Source organism: Lactuca sativa, chromosome 4 (assembly GCF_002870075.4).
Source record: "Lactuca sativa cultivar Salinas chromosome 4, Lsat_Salinas_v11, whole genome shotgun sequence".
In the NCBI taxonomy this organism is placed as follows: domain Eukaryota; kingdom Viridiplantae; phylum Streptophyta; class Magnoliopsida; order Asterales; family Asteraceae; genus Lactuca; species Lactuca sativa.
The window spans coordinates 35,232,363-35,248,716 of NC_056626.2; positions in this window are offsets into that span (position 1 = coordinate 35,232,363).

Sequence of the window (16,354 nt, forward strand, 5' to 3'; positions counted from 1 at the left end):
AACGGAAAGACAGAAAGTTCTAACGAAATTTACATAGGTTGTACCCTCACGTTAGACGATCATTCGTTCCCAATCGACCTCATACCAGTCTCAATCAAGAGTTCCGATGTTATTGTTGGCATGGACTGGTTGAGTCTTCATTGCGTGGATATTCTATGCTTTGACAAAGCCATCCGCCTAAATCTATCGAATAACGAAACTTTGTTGATCTACGGAGACAAACCCGGTACGAGCCTTCGTCTCATCTCCAGTATTCAAGCTCAAAAGTACTTACGTAAGGAATATCACGCATTCCTTGCACACGTCGTCGACACGAGCCAGAAAGCGAGAGATCTAAAAGACATTCCTGTTGTATGCGATTTCCCTGATGTCTTTCCAAAAGACCTTCCAGGTTTACCTCCCAAATGTCAGGTTGAGTTCAGAATCAATCTAGTCCCAGGAGCTACCCCCGTAGCTAAGTCGCCCTATCATTTAGCGCCAGCAGAGATGCAAGAACTATCCGGCCAACTTAACGAGCTGCTCAGCAAGGGCTTTAAAAGACCGAGCTTCTCACCCTAGGGAGCTCCGGTCTTGTTCGTGAAGAAGAAAGACGGATCGTTCCGTATGTGCATCGATTATAGGGAGCTTAACAAACTCACGATCAAAAATCGCTACCCTCTTCCCCGTATAGACAACCTATTCGAGCAACTGCAAGGGGCGAGTTACTTTATCAAGATTGATCTTAGGTCCGAGTATCACCAGTTACGAGTGCTTGAGGAGGATGTTCTGAAGACAGCCTTCCGAACTCGTTACAGACACTACGAGTTCGTAGTGATGCCCTTTGGACTGACTAACGCACCCGCAGTGTTCATGGACTTGATGAATAGGGTATGTCGTCCATACTTAGATCAATTCGTCATCGTCTTTATTGATGACATACTTGTCTACTCTCGGAGTGAGGAAGAACATAGAAATCATCTACGACGAGTCCTAGAAACCCTACGATCGGAGAAGTTATACGCAAACACTACTAGAAAAACAGCCTTTTACGACGCTCATTGCGCGTCGTAAAATGCTCAGACAATGCGCAAATGCGCGTCAAGGAAGGCCCTGTCATCAAGAGAGACGACGCGCTTTTGCGCGTCATCTATAGACGACGCGCATTTACGACATGCATTTACGATGCGCATTTATGACGCGCATTTACGACGCGCGGTTATGACTCGCAATGCGTATCAAGGAAGGCCCTTTCATAAAGGAAGACGACACGCATTTGCGTGTCGTAACCTTACGACGCGCGTGTTTATGACACGCAATGCGTATCAAGGAAGCCCCTGTCAAAAAAGGTCATGTCATAAATGAAGACAACACACATTTTTGCGTATCGTAATTTTAATTTTTTTTAAAAAAAATATTATTTATAGATTTACTGGTTTTCAAATTAAATTTAAATTTCATGTCTCATAATAGAAAATAAAATTCCATATACAAAAAATACAATACATTGCACAAAAGTTAATGTCATACAAATAATCATTCCAATAGCATCAAATAATCATTCCAATAGTAGACAAATGTAACATTTCAACATTTTTTATATAATTAACTTAATTATTAGCCAAATTTCCTAAAATACCAACATACTTTTCTATGAAGAGCATTAACATTATTCTTTTCCATGAAAAATTTCGAAACCTACATAATTAAATTAATGTGTAATCAGCTACAGATCAATATATAAGGTAGGTTTAAGAGAAAAAGTTACAAAGCCCTACAACATCAAATATTCATCACACACATCAAATCTAAGTTGGATTTCTCAAAAAGTTAAAGAAGATTGTTTAGGAGAAAAAAATGCTAACCTAAACACTTGGGGAGATCCCACGCAGCTATAGATGTTGGTGTACATTCGGTTTGACAAAGTTGATGATTTTCCTCATGGTTGACATTCATTGCAAGCATCCATGCACCGATAGTAACATCCTCATTGCTGAACATCCGGAAACTGATAGATAGAATATTTTAATAAAACAGTAATACAAAGATATCTTATACTACAAATATGAATATGGTAAGTGAAAATGTGAATAAATTGCCTGTTGTTTCTAAGAGCAACCAAGCTCGCAACATCTGCAGAGAGAGCATAAATTGGACCATAAGCTTGAACATATGAAGAAATATTCTGACCCAAGCATATACCCTAGAGGCTCATACCTACAAATATCAATAATTCAGTATCTTTGTCACAATACATATTGCATCATCTAACATAAAACAAATATAATAAACAAATACTCTTTTAATTAAATTAAACACAATTCAAATGAAATACTTATAGCTAATAATTTCATAGTGTGCAATAGCACAACTCTGTCATCATGATCAACTGTTAACAATAAAGTTGGAGGGTATTGTCGGGAATTATAGAAGATTGCTCCCATGGTCTTTTCACATTATGCAGTGGCGAATACCTGATGAAAATGTTTTTTTTAAAGTTATTATTAGTAAATAACTAATTAATATTTTGAATAAAATTTGAGAATTTAATCAGGATAAGATAATGTTAGTCTCACTTGATCAACCATTGGAACTCTTCTTCTTTGTCTGAACAACCATAGTCAGAAGTCCACGCATGACCTACCAAAAAAAGAAAAGAAAAACCATGTCACAAGGGTACAATTGTAATTTTAACTAAATTAGTTAAAAAAAGATTACTCGCCAATTGTGAACTTGTGAAACCTGAGCATGTCCATTACGCCAACATGAGCAAGTGCACACCCAAAGATTTAAAGTTGGAGGTAAAAGTTAAACTGACTATATGAAGGGCAATCAAGTCATTTTACTTGGGACTACCTTGAGAACATAATTCATGTCTTGAGTTGCTGGTAACAACCCCCTTGAAAAAAATGGACCAAGAGTACTTATATAAATGTGACTTGTTTCACTGCCAAAAGAAGCAAACATTCAATCAAATAGTTGGCGGGCATAATGTTACCCCCCAAATTTACTCTGAGAGAAACGAGTGAGTCCTGGTGTGTGTGGGTGGAAAAATACAAATACAAAATTAAAAATAAAAAATATTGGAAGAAAATCACAAAATTTAACCTTAATAAGTAAAGGAAGCTCACCTGCAGTTGTGTCAAATTGTAGAATCTTCATCACTAACATCAACTTCTTGTTGTTTGTCAAAAGGAGCAGCTAAAGCAACTATGACAGGAACTGCATACCAAAAGCAACCTTTCATCGAATGGAATAAATAATAATAATAAAGTAAGATTAAATTTTTAAAAAAGAAAAAAGAAAAGTATATGATGTTACCTTGATAGTAACAGGGCAACACCAGCAAATTTGAAGAAATTAACTCTACAAAGACAACTAGTTGTCGTAAAACTGATCATGGAAAATGAAGTTGAAAGACTCAAGGACAAAAACCACATACACATCTTTTTCTTCAATTTGGAAACTCAAATTTCCCATAACCAAAATTTTTGATCCAGTAGCTTGAGGAGTCGTGGGGTTTTGAGGATGCAATTTTACATTGTATTATTATAATAATGAAAAAATATAGATTACACATAAACAGGGTATAAAAGTGAAACATATAAAAGCATTTACAGCTTTCTTCCTCATCACCTTCTTCAAACGCTTCATCAGAGCTGCTATCTTTTTTTGTAGCTTGATCCGACTGTTAACCAAATTTATCAATTTAGTAAAACAAGCTAGATTAACCGACAATCAGTAATTCAATACACAACAAAAAAGCTAAATCCACCGACCTTTTTAGCTGCTTGAGGCTTTGCTGGCTCTTCATCGGAACTTTCATCTTCCTCATCAGATGAACTCTCTTATTTTTTTGCTATTGGTTTTGCAGCAGCTTTTGTCTTAGTTGGCTTACTCTTTTTCTTCTGAGGTTCCACATCATCAGATGAACTCTCTTCGTTAGATCTTTCATCATCAAAATCAGCCTTCTATACACATAAAAAGCAAGAAGAATCAACATCTTCTCACAACATATAAAACAAGAAAGTATATAGACAAAACCATGCATTGAATACACACCTTGGTTGCAGCAGTAGCTGATGCAGGTTTCTTAGTAGGGGCAGTCTTAACCTCTTCTTCAAAATCGCTTTCTTCAGGGCTGCTGTCATCAAAACTTTTTGTTTGTCAATCTATTATTGTTGCTCCCATGATCGGTTTCCATACCTCCACTCAGCAGCAAACTAATTGTTTCCAAGCCACTCAATAGATTGATCGTCTAAAGTCATCACATGTGGAGACCGTCTTGTCAAAAATTATAGGTCTCCTCAATCTGGAAGAGAGAAAGAAACCAACAGTGACTTAGGAGCTGCATAAACCAATTTCAGTTTATTAAGGATGTCAGTTTGTATGCCTTATAGTTTTTGGCCTAGTACCCTACCTACCTTGAGATTTCGGTTTGCTTAGGACCACTCAAGGTCGAAATCTCCCACCTAGGCCGAAAACACCACCCTAGAACCCCCACTAGTTTCCTGAGAATACAAATGTTTTTGAAAGTGTATCAACATTTAAGTTGGTGAGTTCATAAGTATTTTATTTAATAAAGTAAGTTCTTTGTTCTTTAAAAATGATGAGTATGTTCCTTTAGAAAATCCTATATTTTCTTTGTAAAATGGAACGTAGTCTTAGGCTTAAAGAATGATATATAATGCTTTAAATTCATATAATTAAAGTGACCAATATGTAACAGCCCGGATCTCCAGGTATTTTTATTGTTTTAATATTTTGAAGTTTTGAGAAGGGACTCGGCGAGTTGGAGCTCAGACTCGCCGAGTAGGGTCGCGATTCTGGACGCGGGATTCGTTCGGACTCGGCGAGTCCAGGATATGGACTCGGCGAGTCCACGCTGTTTAATGAAACCCTAATTTCTCGGGTTTGGGACCTATTTAAATGGCCTTATGGCCGTCATTTGCATCCATCAGTCCATAGAGAGAAACCCTAAAAGCATTTTAGCGATTTGAGAGTGAAAGGAGGCATTTCTTGACATTTGTGTGTTGTTTAGCAAAGAAGAAGGAGGCTCTAGCCAAGGGGAGGCAAAGGGGACTGCTATTTGGTGAATTTGAAGCTTGATCTTTCAATCTAAAGGTATAATTTCGACCCATCTCCTGTTTTATGAAGTATAACCGATTTTAGGGTTTCTTGTGGCTTTGTTGAATTGATTTGATGGCCAAGTAGTCCCATGCTAGTGATGAGACTTCGGATCTGGATCCATAGAGGTCCAGAGAGTCTCATTCTTCAAGCTTTATAGAGAGTAATGGAGGTCATGACCTTGTGTAGTAAGATTTGTTGAAGATTCTTCATAATTAGTCATATAGAGGTTGTTCATGCATCAAGACTGGGACTTTACGTGATGAATCAGTCTAGGAGGGCCAGATCTATGAATTGTTGGAGTAGATCTGACCTTAGGAGCAAGTTTGGGTGATTGCATGGAATGGACTCGCCGAGTCCGATGAGCAGACTCGGCGAGTAGCTTGAAGATTGCCTTGGACCGGCCAGTGAGTGGTCCAGACGAGTCAGGAGTTGACCCAGTGAGTCAGGGCGAGTTGGAGAGGACTGTCATGAGGTCTGAGTCGAGCTGGGACTCGCCGAGTCGTTCTTGAGACTCGGCGAGTTGAGTCGGGGTGGTCCCGCGATTCTTCCAGGTGGAACTCGTCGAGTCAGGGGAGTACTCGACGTGTAGAAAGGGAATCCTAGAAAGTTGGTGAGAACGTTTAGACTCGCCGAGTTGCCGCGGGCACTCGCCGAGTCCGGTCAAAGTTGACCGTTGACCGTTGACCTGTGTTGACTTCTTAGGGATGGTCAACCTTAGAAATAAAAGTGTTAATTAGAGTCTTGTGATGTTATAGGAGGAGTAGAGCTCGGAGGATCGGGTGCGAGGGATTTCCAGAGATCGTGAGATACTGAGACACGCGAGGTGAGTCTTCTCACTATACTTTACCTGGAGTCGGTAATCAGAGTTATGTGTTAGTGTATGTATGTTATGTGCATGTTATGTGTTGTACTGCATTATTTCTATGTGATCTATGCTGTGCATGTTTATAGAGTTGGAACCGGAAGGTTCATAGAGTTAGAACCTGAGGGTTCACAGAGTTGGGTGCACGGACCCATAGAGTTATGGCCTCGAGTGGCTAATAAGTGTTCTATGTGTGGTATTTTGGGGAACTCACTAAGCTTTGTTCTTACAGTGTTAGTGTTGTTGTTTCAGGTACTAGCGATGACCGTGGGAAGGCGCCGGCTTGATCTGTACACACGTGGAGGAATTGGATATAATTATGTGATCTTGGGATTTGTATGATACATATTGGAATTTGAAATTGATGTTTTATTAAATTAAAAGAGAAATGTTTTTATAATAGTGAAAAATAAATTTTAAAATTTTTCGGTGTTACAAGTTGGTATCAGAGCCTTGGTTTGAGGGATTCGAGTACACCTTCGGGCGTATTTGAACTCAAACTGAGGATTTGAGATGTATTTTCCAAAAAAAGAATAAAAGATTTTCGAAAAACGCAGAGCAAGAGGTGTGTGTACGATCAGTCAGCGCCCGAACGGTGATTTCCCAAAATATCTTTTTATATTATGTGATATTCATACTGATATGATGTATTCGCATGCTAGAGTAGGCTAGGTATTGCTATTAGGACTAGAGTGGCCTGATGTGTGATGCCTTAGCCTAGGGAGGGGTGAGCTGCTATGAGATGCTTGAGAGTGAGTAGGTAGCAGCAAGGAACTGATGAGAGATCTATTAGAGAGTAGTCTATGCATGATAAAGTACTTGAGGCCTGGGATCCAAAGAGAAGGACTTGGAGTGTATTCTGGTGCGGTGCGGACAGTAGTATTGGGCCCGTACTACTGAAAGCACCGGAGCGGTGTGCAGCCCAAGTCAGAATCTTTGGAATGCCAAGAATCAAGGAGAAAAGGGTTGTCGAGTGTGAGCATACTCGTGTGGATTCTAATTTATTATATGTTGTATTTCAGAGGTAGATCATGGTGAGGACACGTTTGATGCCCGAGAGCAGTGGTACCAGTGAGGAGGAGATCCGCCGGATCATTCAGGAGGAGGTGGCTGCGGCCATCAGGGCAGAGATACCAGAGATGTTTGGGTCTATAAAGACCACCTTGATTGAGACGTTTGATGAGCGCTATGCCGCTCTTTCTGAGGCTGCTGCTGCAGCGGCTACCGCAGCGATTGCTGCTGCGAGGCCGCAGGGTGGGGATGCGTTGCTGTTCCGTGAGTTCAGCAACACAAAGCCACCAGAGTTTGATGGTACTCAGGATCCGGTGGCAGCTATGAGGTGGATATCTGATATAGAGGGGTGCTTCTTCACTTGCTCGTCTCCTGAGCATTTGAAGGTACGGTTCGCGCTGAACCAGCTTCGCTTGGGAGCGAAGGACTGGTGGAAGTTTGTGACAGCGCATTACTCGCCTGCTGAGCTTTCTGCGGTGACCTGGGAGAGGTTCACCACTATGTTTCGAGAAGAGTACGTTCCCCAGGTGGAGAGGGAGCGTTTAGCACAGGAGTTTCTGACCCTCAAGCAGGGTACTGAGTCTGTTACAGCGATCACGAGGATGTTCCACGAGAGGGCGATGTTCTGCCCTGAGCACGTGTCCACTGAGCAGGCACGTATGAGCCGCTACTTGAGCATCTTGAGGAGGGATATTCGGGAGTTCGCTGCGAACTCCTCGTACCGGACATTTGCCGAGCTTCAGGCAAATGCCCGGAAGAGGGAGATTGAGCTTGAGACTCAGGCCAGGGAGGAGGCGGAGTCTCAGGGGAGGGATCGGCGACCGGCATTGTCGCAGCCGGCCGCCAAGCGGGCCAAGCCTGCTGATCCCCGACCAGGGAGCCAGAAGGGCCGCACTTGCGGAAAGTGCGGCAAGGGTCATGACGGAGTCTGCCGAGCAGGGTCTTGCTACAAATGTGGCAAGGAGGGGCATATGGCCAAGGACTGCCCCAAGGGGTTTGCAGTGTGCTTTCACTGCAACCAGACTGGACACCGGAAGGCCGAGTGTCCACAGTTGCGCGGAGCATCTCAGGGGTCTGCTCCCGCCGCCATCAGAGTTACAGAGAGTCGGCCTGTGAAGGCCGAGACGCCGAGAGCTCGAGGGAGAGCTTTCCAGTTGACTGCGGAGGAGGTCCGCGCCGCGCCCGATGTTGTGGCTGGTATGTTTCCTTTCGTGTATTTATTTTGATATATGATGTTATGCTTATATTATGTTATGTGTAGGTACTTTTCTTGTGAATTCCGTACCTGCTTTAGTGTTATTTGACTCGGGTGCGAGTCGGTCTTTTGTATCTTTGGCCTTTAGCCAGCATATCAGTGCTAGTCGTGAGGCACTGAGTCGGCCTCTGAGAGTCTCCATAGCTGATGATAGAGTGATTTGTGCCACAGAGGTTTTCCGGGGATGTGTGTTAGAGATCTTCGGGGTTGAGTTTCCGATTGATCTGATTCCTATTGCGATGGGCGATGTTTGTGTCATTGTGGGCATGGACTGGTTGAGCCGATTCGGCGCGATTATCGACTGTGAGCGTCAGCTGGTGACTATACGAGACCCTAGTGGGGGAGTTCTTTCAGTGTACGGTGAGGGTACCCGTTCGGGATCAGCCTTTTGTTCGGCCGCCAGAGCGAGACAGTGTCTGCAGCAGGGCTGTAAGGGTTTTGTGGCGTATGTGATGGATACGCGAGCGACTTCCGAGAGACCGAGTTCAGTTGGGGAGGTACCGGTGGTATGTGAGTTTCCAGATGTTTTTCCCGAGGAGCTGCCGGGAGTACCTCCTGTGAGGCAAGTAGAGTTTGGTATTGATTTGGTTCCGGGGGCTGCGCCTATAGCTAAGGTGCCTTATCGTCTTGCACCTCCAGAGATGCAAGAGTTATCCTCACAGCTTCAGGAGTTGCTGGGGAAGGGATTTATTCGGCCGAGCAGCTCGCCGTGGGGAGCACCTATCCTGTTTGTCAAGAAGAAGGATGGTTCACACCGGATGTGTATTGATTACCGGGAGTTGAACAAGCTGACGGTCAAGAACGGTTACCCGTTGCCGAGGATCGACGATTTATTTGATCAGTTGCAGGGGGCATCTTGGTTTTCCAAGATCGATTTGAGGTCGGGATATCATCAGGTGAGGGTGCGGGATGAGGACGTCCAGAAGACAGCTTTCAGGACGCGTTATGGGCATTATGAGTTTGTGGTGATGCCTTTTGGGCTCATCAATGCCCCGGCGGTGTTCATGGATCTCATGAACAGGGTATGTAGGCCGATGTTGGATCGGTCGGTGATTGTATTTATCGATGATATTCTGGTGTATTCGAGATCTAGGGAGCAGCATGAGGAACATTTGAGGGAGGTCCTTGGGGTACTGAGATCGGAGAAGCTTTATGCAAAGTTCTCCAAGTGTGATTTCTGGTTACGGGAGGTCCAGTTCCTGGGACATCTCGTTAACCAGGAAGGGATTCTGGTCGATCCGGCCAAGGTTGAGGCGGTGATGGGTTGGGAGGTGCCAAAATCACCCTCTGAGATCAGGAGCTTCCTTGGATTAGCAGGGTATTATCGGAGATTTATCAAGGATTTCTCCAAGATCGCAGTGCCGCTCACCAGGTTGACCCGGAAGGGTGTTGCATTCTCATGGGGTCCCGAGCAGCAGACCTCCTTTGAGACACTTCGCCAGAGATTGTGCGAAGCCCCGGTATTAGCTCTCCCGGAAGGGATGGAGGATTTTGTAGTATATTGTGATGCATCGATTTTGGGGTTGGGTGCGGTGTTGATGCAGAGGGGTCATGTGATAGCATATGCATCGAGGCAGCTGAAGCCTCATGAGACGAGATATCCCACGCATGATCTAGAGTTGGGGGCAGTAGTGTTCGCCCTCAAGATTTGGCGTCACTACTTATATGGGGTTCGATGTACGATATACACGGACCATAAGAGCCTGAAGTACTTGATGGATCAGCCCAATCTAAACATGCGTCAGAGGAGGTGGTTAGATGTGGTCAAGGATTATGATTGTGAGATCCTGTACCACCCGGGCAAGGCCAACGTGGTGGCCGATGCGTTGAGCCGCAGGGCGGAGAGCACTCCTTTGCGAGATGTATGTTTGAGATTGACCATGATAGCTCCGGTATTGGAGGCCATTCGTGGGGCACAGGCCGAGGCTGTGCAGCCGGAGAGGCAGAAGAGGGAACGGGTCGTTGGTTTGGTTTCAGAATTCGTTACGGATGGGCGAGGGCTTATGACTTTTCAGGGTCGGATTTGGGTACCGTTCGTGGGTGGTACGCGCACTTCCTTGATGGAGGAGGCTCATCGGTCGAAATTTTCGATCCATCCGGGGGCTACGAAGATGTATTTGGATTTGAGGAGAGAGTATTGGTGGCCCTGTATGAAGAGGGACGTCGCATGGTTCGTTGAGAGGTGCTTGACCTGCCGTAGGGTTAAGGCCGAGCACCAGAGACCGCATGGCAAGTTGCAGCCATTGGAGGTTCCCGAGTGGAAATGGGAACAGATCACTATGGATTTCATCACCAAATTGCCGAGAACTGCCAGGGGAGTTGATGCAATTTGGGTGATTGTGGATAGGTTGACGAAGAGCGCTCACTTCCTTGCCATCAGTGAGAGTTCTTCAGCAGAAAAGTTGGCAGAGTTATATGTGAGAGAAGTGGTATCTCGGCATGGGGTGCCGATCTCGATTGTTTCAGACCGTGATGTGCGCTTTACTTCCAGATTCTGGAAGAAATTTCATGAGGAGTTGGGTACTAGATTGCATTTTAGTACAACATATCATCCCCAGACAGACGGTCAGAGTGAGCGGACGATTCAGACGCTTGAGGACATGCTTCGAGCATGTGTGTTGGATTTTGGGGGTAGCTGGGATGCGTATCTACCCTTGGCAGAGTTTTCCTACAACAACAGCCATCATTCGAGCATTGGCATGCCACCCTTTGAGCTGTTGTATGGTAGGAGGTGTCGGACCCCCATTTGCTGGGGAGAAGTTGGGCAGAGAGTGATGGGCAGTACCGAGATTGTGCTTCGGACGACAGAGCAGATTCAGCAGGTCAGACAGAGGTTATTGACCGCCCAGAGTCGACAGAAGAGTTATGCAGACAGACGCCGGTCCGAGCTTGAGTTTCAGGTCGGCGACTACGTTCTCCTGAAGGTCTCTCCTTGGAAAGGAGTGATTCGATTCAGGAAGAGGGGCAAGTTGGGGCCCCGGTATATTGGGCCATTTCGTGTGATTGCGAGGGTAGGCCGGGTAGCCTATCGTTTGGAGTTGCCAGCAGAGTTGGGGCAAATCCACGACACTTTTCATGTGTCGCAATTGAGGAAATGTATTGCCAATGAGTCGGCAGTAGTTCCATTAGAGGATATTCAGGTGGATGCGAGCCTGAATTATGCTGAGAGACCAGTAGCCATCAGAGATCGGAAGATCAAGGTTCTGAGGAACAAGGAGGTACCTTTGGTGTTGGTTCAGTGGCAACACCGGAAGGGATCAGAGATGACCTGGGAGCCGGAGCGCGAGATGCGGGCTCAGCATCCGGAGCTATTTTACAGCGAGACTTCGAGGGCGAAGTCTAATCCTAGTGGGGGAGAATTGTAACAGCCCGGATCTCCAGGTATTTTTATTGTTTTAATATTTTGAAGTTTTGAGAAGGGACTCGGCGAGTTGGAGCTCAGACTCGCCGAGTAGGGTCGCGATTCTGGACGCGGGATTCGTTCGGACTCGGCGAGTCCAGGATATGGACTCGGCGAGTCCACGCTGTTTAATGAAACCCTAATTTCTCGGGTTTGGGACCTATTTAAATGGCCTTATGGCCGTCATTTGCATCCATCAGTCCATAGAGAGAAACCCTAAAAGCATTTTAGCGATTTGAGAGTGAAAGGAGGCATTTCTTGACATTTGTGTGTTGTTTAGCAAAGAAGAAGGAGGCTCTAGCCAAGGGGAGGCAAAGGGGACTGCTATTTGGTGAATTTGAAGCTTGATCTTTCAATCTAAAGGTATAATTTCGACCCATCTCCTGTTTTATGAAGTATAACCGATTTTAGGGTTTCTTGTGGCTTTGTTGAATTGATTTGATGGCCAAGTAGTCCCATGCTAGTGATGAGACTTCGGATCTGGATCCATAGAGGTCCAGAGAGTCTCATTCTTCAAGCTTTATAGAGAGTAATGGAGGTCATGACCTTGTGTAGTAAGATTTGTTGAAGATTCTTCATAATTAGTCATATAGAGGTTGTTCATGCATCAAGACTGGGACTTTACGTGATGAATCAGTCTAGGAGGGCCAGATCTATGAATTGTTGGAGTAGATCTGACCTTAGGAGCAAGTTTGGGTGATTGCATGGAATGGACTCGCCGAGTCCGATGAGCAGACTCGGCGAGTAGCTTGAAGATTGCCTTGGACCGGCCAGTGAGTGGTCCAGACGAGTCAGGAGTTGACCCAGTGAGTCAGGGCGAGTTGGAGAGGATTGTCATGAGGTCTGAGTCGAGCTGGGACTCGCCGAGTCGTTCTTGAGACTCGGCGAGTTGAGTCGGGGTGGTCCCGCGATTCTTCCAGGTGGAACTCGTCGAGTCAGGGGAGTACTCGACGTGTAGAAAGGGAATCCTAGAAAGTTGGTGAGAACGTTTAGACTCGCCGAGTTGCCGCGGGCACTCGCCGAGTCCGGTCAAAGTTGACCGTTGACCGTTGACCTGTGTTGACTTCTTAGGGATGGTCAACCTTAGAAATAAAAGTGTTAATTAGAGTCTTGTGATGTTATAGGAGGAGTAGAGCTCGGAGGATCGGGTGCGAGGGATTTCCAGAGATCGTGAGATACTGAGACACGCGAGGTGAGTCTTCTCACTATACTTTACCTGGAGTCGGTAATCAGAGTTATGTGTTAGTGTATGTATGTTATGTGCATGTTATGTGTTGTACTGCATTATTTCTATGTGATCTATGCTGTGCATGTTTATAGAGTTGGAACCGGAAGGTTCATAGAGTTAGAACCTGAGGGTTCACAGAGTTGGGTGCACGGACCCATAGAGTTATGGCCTCGAGTGGCTAATAAGTGTTCTATGTGTGGTATTTTGGGGAACTCACTAAGCTTTGTGCTTACAGTGTTAGTGTTGTTGTTTCAGGTACTAGCGATGACCGTGGGAAGGCGCCGGCTTGATCTGTACACACGTGGAGGAATTGGATATAATTATGTGATCTTGGGATTTGTATGATACATATTGGAATTTGAAATTGATGTTTTATTAAATTAAAAGAGAAATGTTTTTATAATAGTGAAAAATAAATTTTAAAATTTTTCGGTGTTACACAATACTTGTTTCTACCATGATTACTTAGTGCATACAAGTTATACATAATCAAAGATCAAACAGACAGTCTATTGGGTGATTCTGCCCTAAGCCCACAACCAAACAAGGAACAGGAAGTAAGGCGGAAATCAAGCATTCCACTGCATATTGGATCTTCATTATATATAACTCAAACATATCCACTAATTAGTCACACCGATATGTAAATAATTGTATTCGTTTCCAGAAAATCCTATATTTTCCATAAGTTGAGTTGTAGTCTTTAATGTTCCAAGACCGAAAAATAAGTGTCATACTTAGTTTGATAACATGTAGTTTTATTATTAAGTAAAAGAAGTTGAAGACGTGTTTGCTTTGTATCCTAGATGTGTTGTTAATACCTTACCATGATTACTTAGTACATACGAATTATATATAATCAAGATCGAACACACAGTCGATTGGGTGATTCTGCCATAAGCCCACAACCAAACAAGGAACAGGAAGTAAGGCGGAAATCATACATTCCACTACCTATCGGATATTAACTATATATAACCCTGTATATACGAAGTAATTATATAATTACTACCCTTTAATATTTTTTGAAGAGCATATTACTACATAAATGAGTCGCTATTTTCTCCATGTGAGTTCTTATAACCATACTAATATGACAGATACCTGATATGACGTTCTTCAGACGTTAGTACCGTTAATGAAATTTTTCACACCAAATAACTATAGCTAACAGTCAAGGCGCGGGATTGTCAGTCTCGTATAGATCTATACACAAACTCACGCTCTCCCTTTAGGAGACTTTGGTTCATAAGTCGGGACTTCTGTTGGTACTTAGGTAAGTACGCGAAGATATGTCTCACAAATCTTGTTACAACGAGTTCACGAGTAATACAGTGAAAAACCTTTTAATAAATAAAAATGTAATTTTTATTTAAACATGTTTATGATGATAATCATTTTGAGCTGCATGACCCATAAATTATACCTATTATAATTTATATGTTTGTTTGCATATCATTTTTCTGTTATATATGTAATAAAAACCTCGTTATTTTAACAACTTTAAAAGTTTATAAGTTTGGCAATAATGTTTATTTAGCATTCTCACGTAAAGTGTTTATAAAGTATAATAGAACGAAATATAGGATTTATATTGTTAAACACAATAATTTCTTGTGTTTTACTTGTACCCCCCCCCCCCCCACCCCCGTAAAATATAGGAAAAGTTTGGAAAAGTGTAGGGGTATGTACTCACCTTATTGTTTGTCGTGGTTTGATAAACGAGATAAAAGCGGTGACCTTCGAGCTATAAGATGGGAATGATGTTGTATCCTAATATATTTAAACACATAATGATATGTGTGAAAAGTGATGAAACAACAATTTATGTGTTTCATAAACACCAAAATGAAGAATACTTACTAACCTTATAACTATTATGAAGAGAATGGTCTCTAGAGTTTCTTAATCTTAAGAGATCAATGGAAGAGAGTTTGATATTTGAGAGAAAATATGGAGTGAATTCGTTTACTAGATTGTGAAATGGAAATGATCTCTATTTTATAACCGAAATAAGAAGGAAAAGGATAAGGGGTTGAGCTGATGTTTACGTTGGTTACTGGAATTATCTCCTTAGGAAGCTGAATATGATAAGATATCTATATATTTAAGGGGTTTTAGGATGAATTGTATATGTATAAAGAGAGGTTTTCGGACTAAGCATGTTCTAGTAATGAGTTTTCGGATAAACATATATATATATATATATATATATATATATATATATATATATATATATATATATATATATATATATATATATTACATACTTATAAAGCTTGCATTTTCCCTTGATTGTCATGCATTTGAAACCCACAAACCTTTTCACATACTTAATAATTAATCACACATAATCAATGGTAATTCATATGAGATGATAATTTGCTAAAACCTCATGCATTTGTATGGTATTAAAACATGTTTGGTTTTTAGGTTTTAGACTTTAGTAAATGGGTAATCCATTTGATACGTTGGATTTGAAGCTATCTTATTCGAATTACCCAAAACAAGAGATAAATTAATAATATATGCTCATGCATGTTTTGTACAAGCCTCAATCAAAATACAATATATCATGATCATACAATTAAGTGTCTTTTATTCCATTTTTGGCTTTATAACAAAAATTTGTTTACGTGGCGAAGAAAGAAAACTTGACGATGAATATTTAGGTTGGATGTTTATATAAGATTTGTTTTAAATATATAATATAGATATAAATACACAAATGTGTGTCAAATACAGTTCATCACAAATTTAATGTTATAAACTACAATATAACTCAAAGTGGTTTTGCAAATATAATGTTTATACTATAATATAATATATTAGAAGAATACCATATAGTAGACGAATCCCACATGTTGCGCAGAAATTTAGTTGCATAGATAATATATTATAATTATATTTCATTTAAAATATGTTAGGGTCATTTGGTTATTACATTGTTGTATTAGGCACTATAGTCTCATATATTTTGAATGACTCTTACAAAAATGATGTCTGTAATTTGAATATAACGTAATATCTTATGATGTTTATTGAATGATATTATCTTCGATTGAGCACTTTTTAATTGGAATCAACTTTATTATAGTTAAAAATTTTGGCTCCCTTTTTTCTTTTCATTAGTTCTAGAATATGATTTTTTATATTAACTTAAAATATGTCACTATCTTAAAATAGATTGAGAATGTGATTTTTATATTTACTTAAAATACGGCACCATTTTCTATTCAATAGGAAAACTAACAAAAGTCATTAAATATGTATTTTTATGAGGTTCAACATAAATAGACGTCCACATATGAGAATTCATATCTAATCAATCATCAACTAATTACATTATATACTAATGTGTACATAAAAATTACATTTAAAATTTTAAACTAATAGTAAAAAAATTTCATTATTTATTATGATAAAAAAATATGTAAATCAAAAAATATACATGCTATTTAATCGCATACAAGTTTTATGTATGGCTTATTG